This window comes from Macaca fascicularis, chromosome 1, assembly GCF_037993035.2.
Source record: "Macaca fascicularis isolate 582-1 chromosome 1, T2T-MFA8v1.1".
Classification (NCBI taxonomy): domain Eukaryota; kingdom Metazoa; phylum Chordata; class Mammalia; order Primates; family Cercopithecidae; genus Macaca; species Macaca fascicularis.
In genome coordinates this window covers 211,615,875-211,625,239 of record NC_088375.1, presented here as the reverse complement: position 1 = coordinate 211,625,239, position 9,365 = coordinate 211,615,875, and positions in this window count along the sequence as shown.

Below are 9,365 nucleotides of genomic sequence, written 5' to 3'. Positions count from 1 at the left end.
AATAAAAGTTAGCTTTTCCCAATTGCTGCATTTGGCAGAGTGGCCACCAGAGGGCAGTGGTCTCCATGCTGGGAAAATAACCTGTCTGGGCAGAGGCCTAGAAAGTGCTGACCAGGCAAACACTCTTAGAGTGGTCAGGGATCCCTTTAATTGAGGGACTACACACTCCAGGAAGGGGTATGTGGCCATAACTAGGTCAACACAACCACCAGCCAACGGATACATTGGGCATCCTGCTGGTCACCCTTTGCTGTGGTCATTTGAGGACTGGCACAAGCCTTAGAATCAGTGAATTGAGATGTACTGGAACGCTCTATTCTATGTTTGTTTTGTTTTTTGTTTTTTTTAGACGGAGTCTCACTCTGTCACTCAGGCTGGAGTGCAGTGGCGTGATCTCGGCTCACTGCAATCTCCACCTCCCGGGTTCAAGCGATTCTCTTGCCTCAGCCTCCCAAGTAGCTGGGACTACAGGCACATGCTGCCACACCAGGCTAATTTTTTGTATTTTTGTGGAGACGAGGTTTCACCATGTTGCCCAGGCTGGTGGTGAACTCCTGAGCTCAGGCAATCCGCCCGCCTCAGCTTCCCAAAGTGCTGGGATTATAGGCGTGAGCCGCCACACCCAGCCCTATTCTATATATTTTAACCATGGAGCCACCTGGCCTTTTCCCAAAGAGCTCCTTCTGCCTGCTGTGCAGCCTTCTCCCCTTCTTTCCTTTGGCAAACGTCTCCTTCAGGCCCATCCCCAACCCTCTCTGAGTCCATCCTTCCATAGATGGAGTCCATCCTTCCATAAATGGAGTCTATCCGAGCTCCCAGAGCATTCCGTTCTTCCTTGATGGTGGCACTAATAACAATTTAATAAACGACATATTTATAATACATGAGGTTTGGCTAGAGGTTAAGAGTAGGGCTTCCTGGGGATGCACAGCCTGGGCTTCATCACATGCTGTGTGACTTTGTACACATTGCCCTACCTCTCTGAGTCTCAATTTCCTCATTTGTAAACATGGGGCTAATAACAATACCTACTTTATAGGGTTTTGCTGGAAACCACATAGCCATCGCTTTTAATGGCGAAAACCGCAATTACTTTTGCACCAATCTAATAAATGATTTTTTTGTTTGTGGCTTTTTTTGGTTGTTTGAGATGGGGACTCACTCTGTTGCCCAGGCTGGAGTGCAGTGGCATGATTATGACTCACTGCACCCTAGACCTTCTGGGATCAGGTGATCCTTCCAGCTCAGCCTCGCAAAGGGCTGGGACTACAAGCATGCCACCACCACGTCCGGCTAATTTTTGTATTTTTTATACAGATGGGGTTTCACTATGTTGTCCAGGCTGGTCTCAAACTCATGGGCTTCAGTGATCCACCTGCCTCCCAAAGTGCTGGGATTACTGGCGTGAGCCACCACACTTGGCTGGAAGCTAAATGATGTTATGCACACAAGGCCCTAATTTGTTGAACAAATGAATGAACAAGTGAGTGAATCCATTGGACTGTGAGCTCCTCAGGAATAGGGATTGTTTTGTTTCTTTTTTACATTTTGCAATGTCTGAATCCCAGTGTGGGCATTGCATGTTATCCGGTGCAGTGGTCCTCAAAGTGGTGTCCTCCTGACCAGCATCCTCAACATCACCTTGGAGCTTGTTAGAAATGCCCCCACCCCTTTTTTTTTTTCTGAGATGGAGTTTCGCTCTTGTTGCCCAGGCTAGAGTGCAATAATGCAATCTCAGCTCACTGCAACCACCGCCTCCCAGGTTCAAGCAATTCTCCTGCCTCAGCCTCCCAAGTAGCCGAGATTACAGGCATACGCCACCACACCTGGCTAATTTTGTATTTTTAGTAGAGAGAGGGTTTCTCCATGTTGGTCAGGCTGGTCTCGAACTCCCCACCTCAGGTGAGCTGCCTGCTTTAGCCTCCTAAAGTGCTGGGATTACAGGCATGAGCCACCACACCTGGCCCAGAAATGTCCATTTTTAGGTCCCACCCCTGACCTACTGAATCAGAAATTCTAGGGATGGAGCCCAGCAAGCTGTACTCTAACAAGCCCTCTGATTCTGATGAGCACTGAAGTTTGGGATCTACCAGCCAGCACATAGAGGCTCAAAGGTGTTTGTTTAAATACGTGTTCAAATCCATAAACTTTATATGGTTGGAATTAGAATTGGCTGTAAGCTCCATAAAGTCAGGGGGCATGGTTTCCCTAGCACCAGGCAGAGACAGGCACATAGTAGATGCTCAAGAAAGGTTTGTGGGCTGGGCTTAGTGGCTCATGCCTGTAATCCCAACACTTTGGGAGGCAGAGGCAGGCGGATCACTTGAGGTCAGGAGTTCGAGACCAGCCTGTCCAAAATGGCAAAACCCTGTCTCTACTAAAAATACAAAAATTAACCTGGTGTGGTGGTGGGCGCCTGTAGTCCCAGCTACCCAGGAGGCTGAGGCACGAGAATTGCTTGAACCCTGGAAGCGGAAGTTGCAGTGAGGCAAGATTGCGTCACTGCACGCTAGCCTGGGCGACACAGTGAGACTCTGTCTCAAATAAAAAAAAAAAAAAAAAAAAGGAAAATTCTGTGAAACAAATGAGTGAAGAGCCCTTTTGGTTCTTTTTATGGTTCTCAGTATCTTAGATTTTCCAAAGTTCAGTTTTATTACCTGTTCTCTCTTCCAGGATCTGTGGAAGGATCTACAAGCAAAGTAAGCAGCTTAATATACATAACAAAAAAGTATTGTCACACTGTTGAGCCATTTGAAACTCTCAGTTAAAACCCCCTGAAAGGTTTGCTTTTCTATCCCTGCTGCAACCCAGAGCTTGAGGCACCTCAAGAGTCCTGCTGCAGATGCACACCTGCCAGGCCTTGGCCATCCAGGGAAAGAGGAAACAATTTCTTAAGGCAGGTAAATATCCTTGACAAGGAGGGAGCAGTAGTTATGACCCAACCTTGGAACAGGGTAGATGCCCAATAAATGTCTGATAAATAAATGACCCTTGTTCGGGACAACGTTGTAGTTAATTGCATAAGTTCTAAACAGACTGGCAGGGGCTTTTTTCTTATTCCTTGTTTTATTGCTTTGTCCAGGATCACTAATACGATGTTGATTTGTAGGAATGATACTGGATGTCCTTCTCTTATTTCTAAAGGTTCACCATTAAGTTTGATATTTGCTGTAGAAAGTAATTCCTGTGTATTCTTATTTAGCTATCAGTTTTCTAAAAATCATGAATAAGCGTTGAATGTTTCAAGTGTTTTTCCTGTATCTGTGGAGATGGTCACATGGGTTTTTCCTTTAATTTGTTAATGTGAAGGGTTGCACTGATTGCTAAATAATACACAGGAACCATCACCATATCACCTTTAGAATATTTTCATCACAGCCCCATAAGACCCTGTGTCCATTAGCAGTCATTCCTCTTCTCCCCTCCCCAACAACCTTAAGTAGCCATGAATCTCTGTACATTTGCCTATTCTGGATATTTTATATAAGTGAGATCACATAGGTCAGGCATGGTGGCTCACACTTATAATCTCAGTATTTTGGGAGGCCAAGCCAGGAGGATCACTTGAACCCAGGAGTTTAAGATCAACCTGGGGAACATAGTGAGACTTTGTCTCTATAAAAAATCAAAAAATTAGCTGTAGGTTGGTTTTTTACTTTCTTGATGATGTCCTTTGCAACAAATAAGTTTTTAATTTTAGGTCGGGTGCGGTGGCTCACGCCTGTAATTCCAGCACTTTGGGAGGCTGAGGCGGGTGGATTATGAGGTCAAGAGATCGAGACCATCCTGGCCAGCATGGTGAAATCCTGTCTCTGCTCAAAATACAAAAATTAGCTGGGCGTAGTGGCGCACGCCTGTAGTTCCAGCTATTTGGGAGGCTGAGGCAGCAGAACCACTTGAACCCCGGAGGTGGAGGTTGCAGAAGCTGAGATCGCGCCACTGCACTCTATCCTGGCGACAGAGAGAGATTCCATCTAAAAAAAAAAAAAAGCTTTTGATTTTAATAAAGTCCAATTTATCTATTTTCTTCCTTTGGTTGCTTGTGCTTCTGGTGTCATATTTCAGAAATTATTATTCTGAGAGGCGAGGCAGGATCATTTGAGGCCAGGAGTTCAAGACCAGCCTGAGCAACACAGGAAGACCCTGTCTCTATAAAAAATATAAAAATTAACTGAGCATGATGGCAGGCAAGTAGTGCCTGTAGTCCCAGCTACACAGGAGGCTGAGGCAGGAGGATTGCTTGAGCCCAGGAGGTCGAGGCTGCTGTGGGCTGTGTTCACACACTGTACTCCAGCCTGGGTGACAGATGAGACCCTGTCTCAAAAAAAAAAAAAAAAAAAAAGTAATTGTTGCCTAATATAAGGTCACAAAGATTTATGCCTATGCTTTTTTCTAAAAGTTTTATAGTTTTAGCTTATATATTTAGATCTTTGATGCATTTCTGAGTCAAATTTTGTATATGCTGTGAATTAGGGGGTCCAACTTCATTCCCTTTACTTTTTTTTTTTTTGAGACAGAGTCTCGCTCTGTCACCCAGGCTGGAGTGCAGTGGCACCATCTCTGCTCACTGCAACCTCTGCCTCGCGGGTTCAAGCAATTCTCCTGCCTCAGCCTCCTGAGTAGCTGGGATTACAGGCATGCACCACCATGCCTGGCTAATTTTTGTATTTTCAGTGGAGACGGGGTTTCACCATGTTTGCCAGGCTGGTCTTGAACTCCTGACCTCAAGTGATCCACCTGCCTCGGCCTCCCAAAGTACTGGGATCCAGCTTCATTCTTTCATGTGTAGATCCAATTGTCCCAGGGTTATTTGTTGAAAAAAATTCTTCTTTCTCCATTGAATTGTCTTGGCACTCTTCTTAAAAATCAGTTGACTATAAATGAGGGCTCATTTCTAGACTCTCAATTCTATTCCATTGATCTATTTGTCTATCCTTATGCTTGTGTTGACTACTGTAGCTTTGTGTAAGTTTTGAAATCGGGAAGTTCTCTAGCTTCGTTTTTCTTATCGAGATTATCAGCCAGGCACGGCGGCTCATGCCTGTAATCCCAGCACTTTGGGAGGCCGAGGTGGGCGGATCACAAGATCAGGAGATCAAGACCATCTTGGCTAACACGGTGACACCCCGTCTCTAATATACGTCTAAAAATACAAAAAATTAGCCGGGCATGGTTGCGGGCACCTGTAGTCCCAGCTACTCGGGAGGCTGAGGCAGAAGAATGGCCTGAACCCGGGAGGTGGAGCTTGCAGTGAGCCGAGATCATGCCACTGCACTCCAGCCTGGGCAACAGAGCAAGACTCTGTCTCAAAAAAAAGAAAAAAAGAAAAAGAAAGAGAGATTATCTTGGCTATTCTGAGTCCCTTGAATTTCCATATGAATCTTAGGATCAGCTTGTCAATTTCTGCAAAGCCCGCTGGAATTTTGATGGTGACTACATTGAATCTGGAAGTCAATTTGGGAAATACTGCCATTTTAACAATATTAAGTCTTCCAATCCATGAATATAAAATGTCTTTCCATTTACTAAGGTATTCTTTAATTTCTTTCAATTAAAATACAAAGCATTGGCCGGGCGCGGTGGCTCAAGCCTGTAATCCCAGCACTTTGGGAGGCCGAGACGGGCGGATCACGAGGTCAGGAGATCGAGACCATCCTGGCTGACACGGTGAAACCCCGTCTCTACTAAAAAAAATACAAAAACTTAGCCGGGCGAGGTGGCGGGCGCCTGTAGTCCCAGCTACTCGGGAGGCTGAGGCAGGAGAATGGCGTAAACCCGGGAGGCGGAGCTTGCAGTGAACTGAGATCCGGCCAGTGCACTCCAGCCTGGGCGACAGAGCGAGACTCCGTCTCAAAAAAAAAAAAAAAAAAAACAAAGCATTATTTAGTACTTTGCAGTTTTCAGAGTATAAGTTTTGCACTTCTTTTGCTAAATCTATCTCTAAGTATTTTATTATTTTTGGTGTTATTGTAAAAGACAGTGTTGTCTTAATTTTATTATTTGGGTTGTTCATTGCCAATGTATAGAAATACTACTGAGTTTTGTATACTGATCTTTTATCCTACAACCTTATTAAACTCATTTATTAGTTGTTTTTTAATGCATTCCTTAGAATTTTCTACATTGTCTGCAAATAGAGATGATTTTGCTTGTTCCTATCAATCTAGTTGCTCCCCATGCTATTTTCTTGCCTAATTGTCTTGGCTAGAACCTCCAGTACAATGTTAAATAGAAATGGAGGGAGTGGGTATCCTTGTCTTGTTTCTGATCTTGGGGCCAGGGTTGGGGGAGAAGCATTCAGTATCTCACCATTATGTATGACACTAATTGTGGGTTTTTCATAGATGCTCTTTATCAGGTTGAGAAAGTTATTTTGTATTCCTAGTTTCTTGTTTTCAGTTTCTTGATTTTTTTTTTTTTTTAATCATGAAGGGGTGTGAAATTTTTTCAAGTTTTTTCTGCATCTAATAAGATGATCATGTGGTTTTCGTCCTTTATTTTACAGATACGCGTATTACACTAATTGATTTTTGGATGTTAAACCAATCTTGCATTCCTGGGATAAGTCCGATAAAGTGTAATTCTTTTTATTTATATGTTGCTGGATTTGGTTTCCTTGTGTTTTGTTGAAAATTTTTGCATCTCTATTTATAAGAGCCCTCATCCCCATTTATAATTAATCCCATTCCTACCCCAACTCCTCAGGCAATCACAGTCACCAATCTTTCTTTTTCTCTTTTTCTTTCTTTACTTCTTTTTCTTTCTCTCTTTCTTTCTTTCTGTCTCTCTCTCTTTCTTTTTCTTTTGTTCTTTCATTCGTTCTTTCATTCTTTCTCTCTCTCTCTCTTTCTGAGGCAGGGTCTTACTCTGTCACCCAGGCTGGAGTGCAGCACCATCTTGGCTCATTGCAACCTCTGCTTCCTGGGTTCAAGTGATTCTCCTGCCTCAGCAGCCCAAGTAGCTGGAACCACAGGTATGCACCACCATACCCAGCTAGTTTTGTTTGTTTTTTGTTGAGACGAGGTCTCACTATGTTGCCCAGGCTGGTCTTGAACTCCTGAGCTCTGGTAATCCACCCACCTTGGTCTCTCAAAGTGCTGGGATTACACGCGTGAGCCACCGCGCCCAGCCTACTTATTCTTTGTAGATTTTTCTGTTCTTCATGTCTCATGTACATGGAATTATATGTGATCTTTTGTGATTTGCTTCTGTCATTTAGCACCATGTTTTTGAGGATCATATTGTATCATGTATCAGTACTTTGTTCCTCTGTATATTGAATAGTATTCCACTGTATGAATCTAATACATTTTGCCTATCTGTTCACCAGTTGATAGATATTTAGGTATTTCCAGTTTGGGGTTATTATGAATAATGCTGCTAGAAACATTTGTGTCCAAGTTTGTGTCCAAGTCTTGTCTTTGCATAGACATATGTTTTCATTTCTCTTGAAGTAGAAATGAACCTACTTCAAGTAGGAATAATTCTATACCCAGGAGTAAAATTGGGTCTTATGGTAGTTTTATGTTTATCTTTTTGAGGAGCTGCCAAACTGTTTTCCAAAGTGGCTTCAAATTTTACATCCCCAACAATGTATGAGGGTTACTTGGGAACTTCTGAGTGTTTCTGTATCTATAAAGTGACTATAAGAGTAACTCTGATTTCCTGAAGTTGTTGTGAGCATTAAATGAGATTATGGTATATGAAGGCCAGGAAGCCTTCCAAAATGACCAATCCCCCTCCCACCAACTCCTGTAATGTATACCAATCACTACCATTGTTACATTATTTATAATTACATTTTTATGTTTGTGTTTTGTGAGCATCCTGAAAATGGGGACTAGGTCTTATTCATATTTATCTTCTCAGTGCCCAACATGTAATAGATATTCAATAAGCTATAACAATGTCCATGTGCAAAGTACTAATGATTACACGTTATGTCAAGAAAACTACAAAAAAGATTCTTGAACTGGGCCTTGAATAAGAAGTAGGCGCCCACTCAGCTGAAATGGAGCACAGGGCATCCTAGGTGGAAGGAACAGCATGTAGACAGGCCCAGAAGAGGGAAGACATGTCGATTTCAGGAGATGACAAGGAAGCCCAGTGTGGCAATGGTGGTGGGAAAGGGTGGCCAGGGAGGCCACAGGTAAGGTAGAGGAAGACAGCTGGAAGTTGTAAATAGCCATTCATACCACACAAAAGGGTTAGAACTTCATCTTGAGGGCAGAGAGGAGTCATGGATGGGCATTAAGCAGGAGAGTAACATGATTAGAACTACATTTTAGAAAGATCTCTCTGGGGATTGCTTCTTAGCCTTTTGGCTAAGATCAAGTGTAGAAAGATCTCTGTGGGGTAGCAGAAGTCAGCTCAAACTTCACCTGCATTAGAATCACCTGGGAGATTCATGGAGCCTCAGAAATTCTGAGTCCCACCCCATGAGTTTCTTATTCAGCAGGTCTGAGGCAAGGTCTTTTTTTTTTTAGACGGAGTCTCGCTCTGTCACCCAGGCTGGAGTGCCATGGCGCCATCTCGGCTCACTGCAACCTCCGCCCCCTGGGTTCAAGTCATTCTCATGCCTCAGCCTCCCAAGTAGCTGGGATTACAGGTGCCTGCCACCATGCCCAGCTAATTTTTTTTTTTTTTTTTTTTTTTGGTATTTTTAGTAGAGATGGGGTTTCACCGTGTTAGCCAGGATGATCTCGATCTCCTGACCTTGTGATCTGCCCGCCTTGGCCTCCCAAAGTGTTGGGATTACAGGTGTGGGCCACTGCACCCAGCCTTTTTTTTGAGACAGTCTCACTATGTAGCCCAGGCTGGAGTGCGGTGGTGTGATCTCACTGCATCCTCTGCCTCCTGGGTTCAAGCGATTCTCCTGCCTCAGCCTCCTCAGTAGCTTGGATTACAGGCACCCACCACCACGCCCGGCTAATTTTTTTTATATTTTTAGTAGAGATGGGGTTTCAGCATGCTGGCCAGGCTGGTCTTGAACTCCTGATCTCAAGTGATCCACCGCACCCAGCCTGAGGTATGGTCTTGAATATGCGTGCCTCACATTTCCAGATGATACTGCTGCTTCTGGTCTGAGGACTACAGTTGGACCCACTGATGTAGAGGGTGGGATGGAGAGTGTGGGCAGCAAGACCATTCAGGAAGCTGTGGAAATAACCCAGATGGGAGGTGACAGGCAAGGCTGATCACAGTTTAGATCTGGGTGCTGCGAACTTTTCAATGCCTTAATGGTGAGATTGTAGGCATGGTGATAAGAGGCTGTTTCTTGGAGGGAAATCCACTGGGCAATCATGTGCCCCTGGCACTGGCCAGGACAGCCCCCAACACCCAGCTTGGGGGGGGGCCAGATCCAC